Source organism: Lathyrus oleraceus, chromosome 6 (genome assembly GCF_024323335.1).
Source record: "Lathyrus oleraceus cultivar Zhongwan6 chromosome 6, CAAS_Psat_ZW6_1.0, whole genome shotgun sequence".
Lineage (NCBI taxonomy): Eukaryota > Viridiplantae > Streptophyta > Magnoliopsida > Fabales > Fabaceae > Lathyrus > Lathyrus oleraceus.
Window position 1 is genome coordinate 442,991,855 of NC_066584.1, and position 18,387 is coordinate 443,010,241.

General features: G+C 36.0%; 1 pseudogene; it reads left to right on the forward strand.

The window, feature by feature from the left end:
- Positions 1–4,260: 4,260 nt before the first annotated feature.
- On the forward strand, positions 4,261–12,899 carry LOC127098396 (protein argonaute 10-like; annotated as a pseudogene).
- The last annotated feature ends 5,488 nt before the right edge of the window (positions 12,900–18,387 follow it).

Consider the following 18,387-nt stretch of genomic DNA (forward strand, 5'->3'; position numbering starts at 1 on the left):
GCTAGGGGTGTTCAAAACCAAACCAACCCAATAGAAAACCGCTAACCAAACCAAACCAAACCGAAACCGCAAAAAACCGCTTTTGGTTCGGATTCGTTTGGGTCATTTTTTAACAAAACCGCACGATTTGGTTTGGTTTGCGGTTTGTATTTTGCAAACCGAACTAAACTAAACCAAACCGCATTATGTTACAATCCAAATTTTACCTATCCCACATCCAACCAAAACATCAAACCTAGTATGCCTTAACCTTACAATTACAAACGATTTTCTCTTACTCACGCTTAGGGTTTCAATTTCAACCTTCTTAAATCTCTCATAGTAGTATCACACATTCTTCTCGTCTTCTTTTCCATGTAGGTTTCGCCTATTCTACTCTAATAAGTCATCTCTTATGTTCTTTCTTTTTCATCTTTTATGTTACTATTTTCTCTTTTAATTACATTTTTATCGCACCTTTCTTCTCAATCTCGCATTTCTTATGTTCTTTTTTTTTCATCTTCTCTAATCTCTCATCTCATATGTTTTTTATGTTTTGTTATAATGTCTTCGATATTATTTTATGCTACTATTTATATATGTTTTTTATTCCACTTTTGTCTAATCTAATTTTCTGTATATTGAATGAAACATTTTTGTCTAAATATGATGAGTTTTGATGTTATTTAGTCATGTATGAATGACTAAATATAAAGTTATGTTGTTCTCTATAGGTGTATGTATGGCACAATAAAAATATTATAAAAAACCGAACCAACCCAAACCGTATTGGTTTGGTTTGGTTTGATTTGGTTTTATTTCTAAAAGTCAATCGAACCAAACCAAACCGCATGTTTTTTTAACTTGCGGTTCAGATGTTTTTTATCGCCAAAACCGCACCGCGAACACCCCTAGCGGGCGCCATGGAGGGGTGACGGGTGCTACATTTGCATTTCACATTTCCACTAAAGAGAAGTTGAAGGGCATCCTGGTCTTTGCATGCTGCTGAGTTCCTCTATAAATAGGTCGTTCTAGTTCATTTCCAAAGCATCCAACTTAGTTTACAACACTAAGACTATATTATCATTTGTAAAAGCGGTAATCCGTCACATCGAGGGGTTATCGCACCTTAGTGAAATTGAGTTGGAGCACTTTGATTTTGCTGTCGTTTTTATTTTCAAAGTCAAAGGTTTATTTACTTCCTTGTACCATTTTTAAAGCCTCCGTTTGGAGCAGGTTCTAATTTAATCGCCTTTTTATTTTACTTGCCATGTCTTACTTTATTTAATTCCTTGTCATGCTTTACTTTATTTAATTACTTGTCATGCTTTACTTTATTTAATTTCCTGCCATTGTCTTTACTTTATTTAATTTTCTCGCCATTATCTTTATTGCTCGTTTTAATTGTTTTACGCGCTTTACTGGTTCTTCACGCCTTACATTCTAAACTTCTTTTCAACATGTTCAATATCGTTGTATTTGTTTGTTTCACCATGTTTGGCTAAATCTTTCAAAGGTTAGAAGGTAAGGGTCGCGGTTAAAGAGATGTTTCACATATTGCATCTGTAGAAATGCTTTAAGGGCTGTTTTGATTTTTAATTCGAGTTTTCTTAAACAAGTTTGGTTAATTTTAACTACTCAAGAAGTGCAAAAGCACCCTGGCTTAGTTAACTAGGAACTTTTATCACTGTAAGGAAAAACGATTTTTGAAACTGTTTTCGGACGCGTTGATAGATTTAAAATCAGGAGACTCCTTAGGTAAACTTTCCGAATCAAAATCACTTTTCAACTAAGCTTACGAGTCTTATTTCTTAAAAATAGGTTTACTACTTTAGCGTTCTGCGCACATTTTATAAGTGACAATAAAAGACCTTAATTTAAGGGTAAACTCGGTTCTGAATACGCGAAAGCGACAATTCCTGTTAAATGAATTCTTTTCAAGAGTAGAAAATATTGCCCCATAAGTAGTTCTGTTTAGACAATCGAAGCATCGTTTAACTGACGTGAAATACATTCAAGCCTATCTTTATCTGCACTATATTTATCATTTTCTTTATTTACTGTTATTTTGCGACATCAATATCTCATTTGTACCGCCTTAGATAAACATTGTAACAATAATAATCGATAGATTGACGATTTGGTCTCTGTGGGATCGATATTCTTTTATATTACTCTGACGCAATTCGTGCACTTACGAATATAGCGATCAACCTCCTCTGCCTTTGTTGTCATTCCAACTTCCTTTGCTTTTTCTTTCTTTTGTTGATTGTGCCTGTAAAGCCATATCACTCTTCGACTTTCCTGTAACTCTTTCAGCCATTCTTTGTTCATGATATTCAAGCGTTCCTTGAAGCTCTTTCTTTGTCAATTTTCACAAATCTTTCGACTCTTCTATGGCTACTACCATGTGGTTGAACTTTGGAGCCAACAACCTCAAGATCTTTCCAACAATAGATCTTGATGTCAACACTTCTCCATATACCTTGATTTGATTCACCAGTTTCGTAACCTTGGTGAAGAAATCAGTTATTCTTTCATTGTCTTCCATCTGAAGCAATTCATACGTTCTTTTGTGAGTTTGTAACGTCACCTCTTTCACCTTTCCCGCGCCTCCAAACGATTTCTCCAGAATTTTCCATGCTTCTTTCGCTGACTCTGCATCACTAACCTTTTCAAATTTATCTGCATCTACACATTGATGGATTATAAAGAGAGCTTTATAATCTTTCTTCTTCAATTCTTTATGTGCAGTCTTTTCTTGATCTGTCGCGTTTTCTGCAAGCGTTGCTACTCATTCCTTCACAAGATCCCAAAGATCTTGATAATAGAACACAACTTTTATCTGCTTACACCAATTCTCATAATTTTTGTTCTTGAAAATCAGAAGATTTGTTGGAAAATGCTTGTTTGGATGATTCGTCGCCATGGTGATTTTCTTCCCACGAATCAATTAAATTGGAGCTCTTGATACCAGATTTTGGAAATCTCCCAAAACCTATGGAGAATTTCAATCAATCTTGATGAACAAGATTGTTATTACCCACACAATAGCAACGAAAAGAGAAGAACAATGGAGAAAGAAAGAAAGTAAAGAACGATGAAGTAGAAGAGTAATAAAATTTTGTAGAGTTTCTCTCTGTCCACAAACTGTGGAAAACTTCTTATTCACTTTACAACTGCAAAATAATGTGAATTGTAATGTTATGAATACTCTATTCACCTCATTACAAGAATAAGGGTACTCCCTCTATTTATAGATTTAGGTTAACTTGGACCTCAAGGCAAAACCCAAAACTATAAAAGCCAAAAATAGCTAACACTCCTAAGATATGCCTAAGTCGAAATTTTGTGTCAAGCAACATGCTTCGACACTTCGACACACTAACATAACTCAACACACTAGGTGGTTCGACATTTCCTTACTCTGTTGAGCAACCTGCTTCGACACATGTTTGCTATCAATCTGGCGAAGAACCCGATAGCGCATGAACGAAGCAAGCACATCGAAATGAGGTTCCATTATCTTCGAGAGCAAATAGTAGAAGCGAAGCTGTACTTGGAAAACTGCAGAATTGAGAATCAAATGCCGAAAGGAGTGCAAGTCGAAGTGCTCAAGAAGTTAAGATCTATGATGAATGTAGATTGCTTAAACACAATGAATTAGGTGGTGTGTTGATTTGTAATTCTTTATGTGGAAGCAGGTTGCTCGACAGAAGCAAGGAAGTCTCGAATTGTGTAAATGTCGAAACGTCGAAATAGCATACCTCGATAAGAATTTTGATTTAGATCTAATTTTATAGTGTTAACAGAATTAAGTATTTTTGGTTTTGTTTAAGGAACAAGCAAATCCAAATCTATAAATAGGGAGTAACCCTTATCATTGTATAGCAATTTAAGCTGCAAAGAATAAAATCTCAGTATGAGAAATACATCCTCTCCTTCCTTTGTTCGAAAACCCTAATTTTCTTTTTTTCTCCAATTCAATTTTATTTCTTTCCATTATCAATTTCGCAACTAAATCATGCAATCAAAATATGGTTGATTCACTCGAGTGAAAAATGAAAAATAAGAAGAATAATTAATCATAAAGATTGATTCTCGTATATCAAGATTTGATTGGTAATTCATAAATTTTGATAGAAAAATTTTAGTAGAAATTGGCGAATTTCCAACAAGTTTGTTAATTATTGTTCCTTTAAAAAAATATTATCAAATAAATAAAATTGAAATTTTTTCTTAATAAAATTTGTCGTTCAAGGGCTGTTGTCGACACAAAAATTTGTCATTCAAGGGCTGTTGTCGACACAAAAATTTGTCATTCAAGGGCTGTTCTATGGGACAAAAACAATTTCACAGCAGATGGAATTCAATCTTTGACTAACAATCTTTGTTATATGTATGCTAGGTGCACACGATCTGTATCCATTGGTAAGCCTATTTTCCATTAAAGTGAAGTTGTTTTTTCAGTTTTTCAAAATGTTTTGGACAGTCGAAAACTTTAACTGTCTGCAAAATTCTTTTCAATGCAGTTCCTCCAGCATATAACGCACATTTAGAGCAATATTTTATATGGAACCAAAGATGCAAGAGAATGGCTCTACAGCGGATGCTGGTAATTCTAGCCATAGTTCCAAGGGAACAACAAGAGCAGCTGGAGAAAGTGGTATGAAGCCATTACCAGATTTGAAAGATAATGTGGGCTGAAGTGACAAAATATGCTGGCTTAGTGTGTGCTCAAGCTCACAGACAGGAACTTATACAAGATTTATACAAAACATGGCATGATCCTGTTCGCGGCACTGTTAGTGGCGGCATGATAAGGTAATAAGAATATGAATTTCACTTTGTTAGTTTTGAATATTGTTATAGCTGGGTTGGTTAATCATTTTCTTGTGCAGAGATATACTAATTTCTTACAGAAAAGCAACGGGACAAAAGCCTCTATGAATCATATTTTACAGGTCCTTATGATTAATATATGTTGCAATATCATAATGCATGTTGATGCAAGTTTTAGTTAATCGGCGTGCTAACATTGAAATTTAAACAGGGATGGTGTAAGTGAAGGACAGTTTTACCAAGTTTTACTCTATGAGTTGGATGCAATCCGGAAGGTTAACGTCGTCAACTGCTTTCTTTTATCATTCATACATTTATATGTTCTTTTCATAACAAAAACATGTTCTGATATAAGCAATATATGTGCAGGCATGTGCTTCCTTAGAACCAAACTATCAGCCTCCAGTAACTTTCATCATTGTACAAAAACGACACCACACTTGGTTATTTCCAAACAACCAAAGGGACAGGAGTAGCCCAGATAAGAGTGGAAATATATTGACTGTTGTCGACACCAAAATTTGTCATCCGACAGAGTTTGATTTTTATCTCTGCAGTCATGCCGGCATCCAGGTAGATACTATTCCTATTTGATGTTTAACACAAATATAAGCTTGTTATTTTCCTTAACTATGGATTCTTTTTCTATAAGTAGGGTGCTAGTCGGCCAGCTCATTATCATATTCTATGGGATGAAAACAATTTCACAGCAGATGGACTTCAATCTTTGACAAACAATCTTTGTTATACGTATTCTAGGTGCACACGATCTGTATCCATTGGTAAGCCTATTTCCCATTAAAGTGAAGTTTTATCAGTTTTTCAACATGTTTTGGACAGTCGAAAACTTTAACTGTCTGCAAAATTCTTTTTCGTGCAGTTCCTCCGGCAGACTATGCACATTTAGCCGCCTTTAGAGCACGATTCTATATGGATCCCGAGACGCAAGAGAATGGCTCTACAGCTGATGGTAATTCTAGTCATGGTTCCAAGGGAACAACAAGAGCAGCTGGAGAATGTGGTGTGAAGCCATCAGCAGCTCTGAAAGATAATGTTAAGAGAGTGATGTTTTACTGTTAGACTCCTTTAGTTTACATTGTACAAAAAATTATTCTCTGTCAAACTTCATTGTAGAAAATTTTCTGAAAAGCCTTTACAACCATGATTAGTCTCCACCATAGCTGAAAGAAAATGAATCAAGTAATTGTAACATTTCTATGCCATTTCTCTATGTAAACAAACAACCAAAAATTATTATATGTGCTAGTGTAACATGGTGGCTTCTTGCACAAGTTAATCCATCACTGTTATTTGATTCATTTCTCTTATATTTAACAAACTCATAGCCCTAGGTCCCACATTGACTAGAAAACAAAAGAATTAACTTTTTATAAGCTTCTGACAGATGAGTGAGTTTGCCGAGTTGGGTGACTCCAGCTTGTAACCCAAGTGGGGGTATTAGGGTGGTGGAACTTGGTTCAGACATTACTGGGTTAGTTGGGTTGGTGATTGCAAATGCGCTACCATGACCTGGAAGATTTCTAAGGAAACAGTTGTTAACATATACGGGCCAAGGCGGGGATTGGACCTTGGTGGCGTCACTGTCCTATGTATAGGTGTAAAGGACTTAGTGGAGAGGCTGGCTTCACAGAGCAGTCCTTTCAGCTGTTGTCCTTGGAAGGATAAACATGTCGCTGAGCAAATCATCTAGCCCAATGTGCCTGGTGAGTTCTGAGCTACTGAACCACCACTTTTTATAACATCCAAACAAATAGAATATGATTATCTACCACTTCATTCCATCACATACCATCAATTCAAACATACTCTAACAATTTTTTAGAAGTAAGGACGGATTTTCTCGAAATCTTTCAAACACTCATTTATCTAATTGAAATCTCTTTAATCATTGATTGAGACAAATACAAAGGTTCTTGAATGTTACAATTAGGCTGGAGATAATTACTTGCACCTGATAGAAATTGTTTAGAGCACCAATTGTGGGCTCAATTGTTTAGAAGGAATATGTCTTTTTGATGAGACCAAGTTCAAGACAACAACAAGTAGTTCCAATGGAAATGTTGGTTTTCCTAGTTCAAGCAAGTCTTTGAACTTTGCTACTAGACCTGGATTTGGAACTGTTGGTACAAAATGCATTGTGAAAGCTAATCACTTCTTTGCACAGTTACCAGACAAGGACTTAAACCAATATGATGTAAGAAGATCTTTTCCTTTGTATTTATTTATCACAAAACTGAAAAAAACAATTAAGTACTAGTAGTATTTAAGTTCTTCCTCTGATTTTCTACTTATAGGGAGAGGTTCTGATTTTTGCAGTCCTCTTTTTGGTTGTGCTATTTATAAAACTTAAATTTGGTTTGAGGCTTTTGTTCCTACTGTTGCTTTTGCTTTTAATGTAGTGTCATCATTATTATGTGTTGGTTTTGTATTGAAGGTTACTATTACTCCTGAGGTGTCATCAAGAACAGTAAACAGATCCATTATAGCTGAGCTTGTGAGATTGTATAAAGACTCTGACTTAGGGATGAGGCTTCCTGCTTATGATGGCAGAAAAAGTCTGTACACTGCAGGACAACTTCCCTTTTCATGGAAAGATTTTATGATTAAGCTTGTAGATCAAGAGGATGGACTTAATTACCCCAAGTAAGAATTTATTGCCTTTTGTCTAGTAAACTAATGGCCGAAATTTCAACCCTTAAATGTGAGTAAGTGGAATATTAGATGTCTCTGCACAACTATCAACTAATTCGGCTTAACATGATGTTGCTTATTAACACTTTAATAATTTCTGCACACGTTGAGAGATTGCGGAGTTGACTGCGTGAATGCGTGAGATTTGTGATTGACTACATGCACTCCAAATCTAAGAGAATACCTTTTTTGATGCATTGATTGATAACCTAAAAAAATGAACTTTTTAATAAATGTTTTCTCTTTTTCTTTATTTCTTTTGATCAGTGGCACACAACATAGCATTTGCCAAAACAAAATAGTGTTTTGATATGTTTAAATATACTTCAATTTCAGCTGACACATTTTGGTAAATATTTTTAGAAGGGTAAAAGAGTACAAGGTGGTCATTAAGTGTGGTACCTATGGAGGTTTGACAAGTAACTTGTAATTGAAGTAACTATTCCGTTGTGTTTTTGTTTATTCTGTGTGTTTCCTGTTCACCAGGCATGCAAAATTGTCGAAGGTCTACTTATACAAAAACATTAAACGAGAAACATATTACTTCTCTTTTGAAAGTTACCTGCCAGAGACCTCGTGATCGGGAAAATGACATTTTACAGACCATTCAACATAATGCTTATGACCAAGATCCTTATGCAAAAGAATTTGGAATTACAATTAGTGAGAAGCAAGCGTCTGTTGAAGCATGAATTCTTCCCGCCCCTTGAGTAATGTGCTCCTCCTTCTATTTATCTTGCTTGTCATACACTGAAAAACATTTAATTTTTATATAGCTTCTTACTATTCATTGATATAAATCACTTTCGAATGCAGCTTAAATATCACGAAAGTGGGATTTAAATAACTTCAAAGAGCAATAAGTTTTAAAAAATATATTAATTATTTGTATTGCAAGTAAGATTTCACAATGCTGCCTAACAAAGTATGTGTTCAAAATCACCAAACAGTATTGACTAACTTGACTCTAAAGATAAATGTGAAGGTTTGTTAGCTCTCAATCACATCAAAATGCATAATTTCCTTCATTAAATAGTGGTCATTTACTTACTTCTTGGTGCAGATGGGAGGTAGAAACACTCTTCTTTTAGATGCTGTTAGCTACAGAATACCAACCATAATTTTTGGAGCAGATGTTACGCACCCTGAAAAAGGAGAAGACACTAGCCCCTCAATAGCCGCTGTATTCATCTAATCTTTTTATCTTGTTTTTAATACCATTGCAGTGGTTATTAGGATTTTTTTTGCAACTGATACATGCTTCCAAATCATAATAGGTTGTAGCGTCACATGATTGGCTTGAAGTGACAAAATATTCTGTTTAGTGTGTGCTCAATCAAGTCACTGACAGGAACTTATACAAGATTTTTACAAAACATGGCATGATCTTGTTTGCGGCATGATAAGGTAATAAGAATATGAATTTCACTTTGTTAGTTTTGAAGATTGTCATAGCTTGGTTGGTTAACCTTTTTCTTGTGCAAGGATTTACTGATTTCCTACACAAAAACCTCTACGAGTTATATTTTACCTGTCCTTACATTTAATATATGTTGCAGTATCATAATGCATGTTGACGTAAGTTTTAGTTAATCGGCGTGCTAACAATGAAATTTAAACAGGGATGGTGTAAGTGAAGGACAATTTTATCAAGTTTTACTTTATGAGTTGGATGCAATCCAGAAGGTCAATGTCGTCAATTGCTTTCTCTTATCATACACTTATATGTTCTTTTTATAACAAAATCATGTTCTGATATAAGCATTATCTGTGCAGGCCTGTTATACGTACGCTAGGTGCACACGATCCGTATCCATAGGTAAGCCTATTTTCCATTAAAGTGAAGTTTTTTTTTCTTCAGTTTTTCAACATGTTTTGGACAGTTTTTCAACTTTTGTGCAGTTCCTCCAGCATACTATGCACATTTAGCCGCCTTTAGAGCATGATTCTATATGGAACCAGAGATGCAAGAGAATGGCTCTACAGCTGAGGGTGTTGATTCTAGCCATAGTTCCAAGGGAACAACAACAAGAGCAGCTGGAGAATGTGGTGCGAAGCCATTACCAGCATTGAAAGATAATGTCAAGAGAGTAATGTTTTACTGTTAGACTTCATTGTATAAATTTTGCTCAAAAGCCTTTACATAAGCCAACAATCATGCTTATTCTGCACCATAGCTGAAAGAAAATGAATCAAGTCATTGTAACATTTCTTTGCCATTTCTCTATGTAAATAAACAACCAAAAATTATTATATGTGCTAGTGTACAATGGTGGATTCATGCACAAGTTTATCCATCATTGTTATTTGATTCGTTTCTCTAATGTTTAACAAACTCATAGCACTATGTCCCACATTGACTAGAAAACCAAAGAATTAACTGTTTATAACCTTCTGACACATGAGTCAGCTTGCCGAGTTGGGTGACTCCAGCTTGTAACCCGAGTGGGGGTATTAGGGTGGTGGAACATGGGTCAGACATTACTGGGTTAGTTGGGTTGGTGATTGCAAATGCAAGTTGGGTTGGTGATTGCAAATGCACTATCATGAGCCTGACCCTTCTAAGGCGGAGTTGTTAACTTATGCAGACCGGGGTTGGTATTCGACCTTGGTTGAGTGACACAGTTCTATGTATAGTATAAAGGGCTAGTGGGGGGACTGGCTTCCCAGAGCAGTCTTTCAGCTCTTGTCCTTGGAAGGATAAGGATAACCAAGGTTGCTGAGCAAAAATCATCTGGCCCAGTGTGCCTAGTGAGTTCTGAGCTACTGAACCACCACTTTTTAATTTCTAGTTGTTGTTCTCGAAGGATACCAGTCCTTTGTATTTATTTATCACAAAACTGAAGAAAAAAATCAATTAAATAGTATTTAAGTCCTTCCTGTGATTTTCTACTTATAGAGGAGAGGTTCTGATTTTTGCAGTCCTCTTTTTGGTTGTGCTATTTATGAAACTTAAATTTGGCCTGACGCTTTTGTTCCTATTGTTGCTTTTGCTCCTAATGTAGTGTCATCATTATTATGTGTTGGTTTTGTATTGAAGGTTACTATTACTCCTGAGGTGTCATCAAGAACAGTAAACAGATCCATTATAGCTGAGCTTGTGAGATTGTATAAAGACTCTGACTTAGGGATGAGGCTTCCTGCTTCTGATGGCAGAAAAAGTCTGTACACTGCAGGACAACTTCCCTATTCATGGAAAGATTTTATGATTAAGCTTATAGATGATGAGGATGGACTTAATTACCCCAAGTAAGAATTTATTGCCTATTGTCACCATTTTTTTTGGTCTAGTAGCCTAAAGGCCGGAATGTCGCGGGTTCCAACCCGCACCTCTGCAGACGAATGTCCCCGCACAGCTACCAATTGAGCCGACTTAACGGGAGGTTGCTTATTATCACTTTAATAATTTTTGCACATGCTGAGAGATTGCGGATTTGGTTTTTCCACGGTCACAAATCTCATACCTTCGTGCAGTTAACACGTCGTTGACTGTTGGATCAAGATCAGATGGTGCAGAGAGCAAACATATTTTATTTTTTAAAACTACATGCTGACCTTGAAATCTGAATACGTTGACCGTGTGAATGCGTGAGATTTTTGATTGACTACATGCACTCCAAATCTAAGAGAATACCTTTTTTGATGCATTGATTGATAACCTAAAAAAGTTAACTTTTTAATAAATGTTTTCTCTTTTTCATTTCTTTTGATCAGTGGCATACATCATAGCATTAGTGATCATTTTTAAACTAATGAAACATTAAGATATCTTTTAGTCTTGGTTGCATTAGTGATATCTTTGTCTCTTAGTTCTTGAGTGCCACAGAAAATGATTAATGGAATGACTGTTAACCAGTGGGCTTGCATAAATTTCTCGAGGAGCTTGCAAGATAGTGTTGCTCGCACTTTTTGTAATGATCTCGCTCAAATGTGTCGAGTATCTGGCATGTTAGTTTTCAATCTTTTCTTTGTTGTATGTATGCATTGTAAGTGCAGAAAGAAAATTTACGATTTTTAATGCTATGCTTTTTTGCAGGAATTTAATCTGGAGCCTGTTACCCTCATCTACAATGCCAATCCTGAGCAAGTGGAGAAAGCATTGACAAACAAAACTAAAGGAAAGGAATTGGAGCTTTTGTTAGCAATATTGCCAGACACTTAATCATCTTTTGTTATTAGGTGATCTCAAGCGTATTTGTGAAACAGACCTTGGTATAATTTCACAGTGCTGCCTAACAAAGCATGTTTTCAAAATCAGCACACAGTATTTGGCTAACGCGTCTCTTAAGAAAAATGTGAAGGTTTGTTAGCTCTCTTGACCACATCAAAATGCATAATTTCCTTTATTTACTTCTCGGTGCAGATGGGAGGTAGAAACACTCTTCTTTTATATGCTGTTAACTACCGAATACCATTAGTTAGTGACATTAACTATTGATTCTGATTCGCTACGTAGGGTACTAGTTGGCCAGCTCATTATCATGCTCTATGGGATGAAAAAAAATTCACAGCAGATGGAATTCAATCTTTGACTAACAATCTTTGTTATACATTTGCTAGGTGCACACGATCCGTATCCATTGGTAAGCCTATTCTCCATTAAAGTTTTTTTTTCAGTTTTTCAACATGTTTTGATAGCCGAAAACTTTAACTGTATCCTAAATTCTTTTCCGTGCAGTTCCTCCAGCATACTATGGAACCAGAGATGCAAGAGAATGGCTCAACAGCTGATGGTGGCAATCCTAGCCATAGTTCCAAGGGAACAACAAGAACAGCTGGAGAATGTGGTGTGAAGCCATTAAGAGAGTGCTAGTGTACATTTCTGAAAGAAAATGAATCAAGTAATTGTAACATTTCTTCACCATTTCTCTCGTAAGTAAACACTGTTATGTGCTAGTGTACCATGGTGGCTTCTTGCACAAGTTTATCCGTCACTGTTATTTGATTCATTTCTCTTATGTTTAACAAATTCATAGCACTAGGTCCCACATTGACTAGAAAACCGAAGAATTACTGTTTATAAGGTTCTGACAGATGAGTGAGCTTGCCGAGTTGGGTGACTCCAGCTTGTAACTCAAGTGGGGGTATTAGGGTGGTGGAACGTGGTTCAGACACACCACTGGGTAGTTGGGTTGGTGATTGCGAATGCAATACCATGACCTGACCCTGAAGACTTCCAAGGCGAGAGCTGTTAACTTATAAACCATAGTCCTATGTGCAGTTGTAAACAGGACGCTATCTGGGGGGGGCTGGCTTCACAGAGCAGTCCTTTCATCTCTTGTCCTTGGAAGGAAGGCTTAAGGGATAACATGTGGCTGAGCAAACCATAGTCCTTGGTGAGATCTGAGCAACTGAACCACCACTTTTTAACTTCTTTTTGTTCTCAGAATGAATGGATTCAATGTTTCATTTCCTTCTATTTAGTATTTGTCCCTAAACATACTTAGGACAAGTTATAGTTCACTAACATGGTGGGTTCACACGAGTTTTTAATCCTTTTTCAACTATACGAATTAAATAGAAGATAACTGATTGATAATTGATTGAGTCAAACACAAAGGTTCTTGAGGGTTACAATTAAGCTGGAGATAATTATTTGCACGTGATAGAAATTATTTAGAGCACCAATTGTGGGCTCAATTGTTGTTGAAAAAATATAAGGAATGTGTATTTTACATTCAACTTAGGAAATTTATGATTTTTCTACCTTTGAGCTCATAGTGTTTTGTTGCAAAGCCAAACACGATTAGAAAAGTTCACTAAAGATTAAGCTGTCCAAGAATCAACGGTGAGTTTAGAAAAGACGAAGGCAGCATATTTATTTTTTGTTGGAATCGAGAAAGAAGTTTTCAAGGTCATTAGAAAGCTGGAAGACAAATGTGTAGTTAGTGTTTGGGCTTAGAGAATTGATTAAAAATATCTTTAGTTTTCGGAGATTTATCTTTGAATGCACACTAACACACACTCAACACAAACCATTATGACTGACATCCTATAAGCAGAATTATTTTTATTTAAGAGTTATATCTCTGAAAGTTTGGGTGGAATTTTGAAATATCATGTCATCTTTGCATGTCTGATATCTCCGAAATAATCTAATAAAAGAAATAGCGGCATGATCACACAACCATTGTTGTCATTGTTGTTTTCTAACACAAATCCTCACCAAAAATCCTTTCATTCTCAATCCATTTTTTCACTCCAAATCTTCAATCTTGTGGTTCATCACATCGAAGGGAGCAAAATAAAATACGATTTCAGGTAAAGATCTTTTATTTCACACTGGATTGCTCACATTAATCATGCATTTTGTCTAAAAAGCGAACTGTGTCTGGAAATGTATCTCTAGAACGAGTATGAATTTTTTCGAAGATGCATTTTCGGAACTAATATGTGTTCATTTTATCACTTTTGTTTTCAGTAGTAGCACTTATTTACTGTTTTGTGGTAATTATTTTCATTAGATATGGTGTACCCCAATATTTTCCTTAAATAAGTTGTTTCTCGGAATGTCCAAGGTGTTGTTGTGAAGGCGGTAGATGTTGGGAACCAATTTAAAAACGAGCAAGAGTTTGAATCTCGTGATCAAATATTTCAATGGATTCGTATGGAGACCTCTAAACTTGGATTTGGTGTGGTTATTGGAGGTTCGATAATGGTTCAGATAGACGATGCGTTTTCGTAACAATGACGTGCAAAAGAAGCGGGAAATATAGAACTCCACTCCGGATTTTTAAAGGAGACGACACCGGTTCAAGAAAATGTGAGTGTTCGCTTAAGGTATGTGGTTACATGTTGGCAGACAAAAACTAGTGTATGAAAAATTAGCTGGTCATCCTAGTGTGTGTCGGCTCATGCCAAAAGAGATGGAATGTGTTGCCAATATGACATTGAATTTGGTTCAACCAAAAAAATTATACTTGCAACATTGAAATAGAAAAGTCCCAAAATTATATCAAATATCAAGCAAGTGTATAATTTTCGTTGTCAAACTAATAAGGCGCTTATAGGGGATAAAATTGAAATACAACAACTCTTGAAACAATTGGATGATAACAGTTACGTGTCTAGGTATTGAATGTTTGAGGATGAAGTTACTGTTAGAGATATATTTTGAACTCATCCTGATTCCATAAATTTGTCCAACACGTTTCCTACTGTGTTCATACTTGATTCAACTTACAAGACAAACCAGTATAGACTTTCATTATTGGAGGTGGTTGGTTGGAAAATAACAAGGGTGATTTGTGTAGAGATTGAGACTCTGTGAACCACATGATTCAAAACCAGCATAATGAAATACATACATCATTTGTCAGAGCATCACATTTTTAGAACACGGATTTAAAGGAAACACTCTTTATTCTCAGTTGCTCAGATGATGAGCTTCACAGAGCAGTCCTTTTATCTCTTGTCCTTGGAAGACTAAGGATAACATGTCACTGAGCAAATCATCAAGCCCAATGTACTTGGCGAGTTCTGAGATACTTAACCACCATTTTTTAACTTCTTTTTGTTCTCGATTGAATGGATTATGGATTCACACAAACTCTTTTTATAAATACTTAATCTTTCTCACTATTTTATTTCTAACACTTTCTACAAACTCTTTTCAACTCTTTTAAGCAATCTCGTTTAAGGGTTAAATATGTTTGTAATCCTCATAAATATCTCATATTTTATTTTTAATCTTTAGAAAAAGTTCTTTAAATAATGGTTATCCTAAAAAATTTCATCCACATTTTTGGTCCTTCCTGTCAAAACCTGTCACTAGTTCAATCGCTAAATACCAAATCTTCGCTAATTTTATTGTTAAGTTATAAAAGTTATCGCTAAGTTGCATAAGAGACCAAAAATATATGTGAAAAAGTTTAGAAGGATAATTCTTTAATATTTAAGAGGACCACAAACATAGTTAACCTTTCATTTAATTAATTGAATCTCTTTGATAATTGATTGAGTCAAATACAGAGATTCTTGAGGGTTATAATTAAGCTAGAGATAATTATTTGCATGGGATAGAAAATATTTAGAGCACCGATTATGGCCTCAATTGTTGTTCAAAAAATATAAGGAATGTGTATTTTTCATTCAATTTGGAAAATGGAAATTTATGATTTTTCTACCTTTGAGCTCTTAGCAGGCCCGACCTGAAGGAGAAGGGCGATCCAAAACGCAACGGAAATTAAAATTTTCTCCTTTAGTGATCCTTACGAATGAGCATGATCAACGATAAAATAGTTACCTCTTGTGACGATTGAAACCTTTGATGCAGATCTACGGAGCGATCACGAACGTCGAACGATGACAACGCGTCTACTCAGTCCACACGAATGGATTCCTTCAATCTCAGTGCTAGCTGCTATGAATGAAGGCTTTGAGTGTGAGAGAGAGAGAGAGAGAGATAGAGAGAGAGAGAGAGAAAGAGAAAACGAAAATGCAACCGCAATCAATGCTTCTGCACAAGGGTTCTATTTACAGAACCACTTGTGTGGGCTTCAAGCTAAAAAGCCCACTTAAGTGTATGTAGCCCATATCTTATAATATGCCAAATTCACTTAACCACGTGGTACCTTACCATATTTCGTATTCTACTTAAGTACACCGTACCTTACGATGTTCTACAATTCACTTAAGTGCAACGTACCTTACGGTGTTCCTTAGTTACTCTATCTCTCATCAATCCGTCCTTTGTGTGTGACCCTGTAGGTTTTCGCGGCATTGACAATTATATTAAATCACGTATTTAACATAATAAACAGTGAGCGGTATCTAGCAACACATCACTGCTACCCAAGACACGAAAATGTCATGTGATCTGACAAATCCTTCTATGATAATACTTATGTGCATAATTATCCTTTTGCCTTTATGTCTATATTGAACACAAGGCATAAACTGTGTCATCCTTGTTCAGTTCAATATTGGGCCCATAGACATTTATCCTGTTACGCAGGATGGGCAAATTCCATATAGGTCATTCATGTCCCTCAGCATGCTTCGTGGAGTACCCATCAACTGTCTTTATGGTTATCCAGTTACGGACAATGTTTGATCAGCAATAAAGCACTCGGCTCTACATTTAGGGTCCATAGTGGTTTCAGGTCGAAGAGTGGTATACATCATTATCACCATGAGAACAACTTATGACACTTTGCATAACTTTCTATATAGTATTCTCATAGCGGGTCAATCCGGTATATATATTATTCTTAACATTCATACCTATGTTTAAGACTTGATAACTCCTTATCCATGATCCATGAGATGTGATCATCAGTCTATATACATAATAGTCTTAATGCTTTAATGTTATCCCACTTCACAATAAAGCTCGACTACGAATACTTTAAGAATAGTGTCCTTATATTTAATGTGATCTCATGATTAAGTCATACTTGATACATTAAACGGACTAGATATTCTAGGGACTTTATTAAACAAACATAATAAAGAAAAAGCCTTTTATTATTAATAAATAATTCGATACAAGTACCAAAAGTATTGGCCTCTAGGGCTTACACCAACAATCTCCCACTAGCACTAGAGCCAATCAGGCATACCCCTAATGCCCATAGATCTAGTATGACCATCATGCTTCTGCTGCGCAAGAGGCTTTGTCAGTGGGTCAGCAATATTGTCAAGTGTAGGTACTCTGCATCTTTTCACATCTTCTCTATCTATTATCTCTCGAATGAGGTGATAACGCCTAAGTATGTGTTTGGATCGTTGGTGAGATCTAGGCTCCTTAGCTTGTGCAATAGCACCATTGTTGTCACAATAGAGATCAATGGAATCCATAATGCTAGGAACTATGCCAAGTTCACTAATGAACTTTTTGATCCAAACAGCTTCCTTTGCTGCACTTGGGGCAGCAATATACTCGGCCTCGATTGCAGAATCAGCAACAATATCTTGCTTTGAACTTTTCTAGCTCACAGCGCCACCATTTAAGCAAAACACATAACCAGATTGCGAGATTGCGATCTAAAGTCATCCTTATCTGTCTGGAAGCTAGCATCGGTGTATCCAATTACATCCAGCTCTTCCTGACCTCCATATATCAAGAATGAGTCTTTAGTCCTTCTCAAATACTTAAGGATATTCTTGACAGCTACCCAATGAGCATCACCAGGATCAGATTGGTACCTACTCGTTGTACTTAAAGCATACGAGACATCTGGTCGAGTACATAACATGGCATACATGATAGATCCTATTGCATATGGATATGGAATCTTATTCATGAGATCCCTTTCTTCCTTAGTTGAAGGGGATTGTGTTTTTGATAGACACAGGCCATGTTGCATAGGCATGAATCCTTTCTTGGAATCATGCATATTAAAGCGTCTCAGCACTTTGTCTATGTATGTACTCTGACTTAGGCCAAGCAGTTTTTGTGATCTATCTCTATAGATTCTGATTCCTAATATATAGGTTGCTTCACCTAGGTCCTTAATAGAAAAGCATTTCCCCAACCAAGACTTTACTTGTTGCAGGGTAGGGACATCGTTTCCAATTAGTAATATGTCATCTACATATAATACCAAGAAAACGATCATGCTCCCACTAACCTTCTTGTAGACACAAGGCTCATCTTCGTTCTTGATGAATCCATATTGTTTTACTGTTTCATCAAAATGAAGATTCCATCTTCTGGAAGCTTGCTTCAATCCATAGATTGATCTTTGTAACTTACATATCTTTTGGGCTTCTTCTGGTATGTCAAATCCTTCCGGCTGTGTCATGTACATATCCTCAAGATTATTCCCATTAAGGAAAGCAGTTTTGACATCCATCTGCCATATTTCATAATCATGATATGCAACGATAGCAAGTAAAATCTGAACAGAT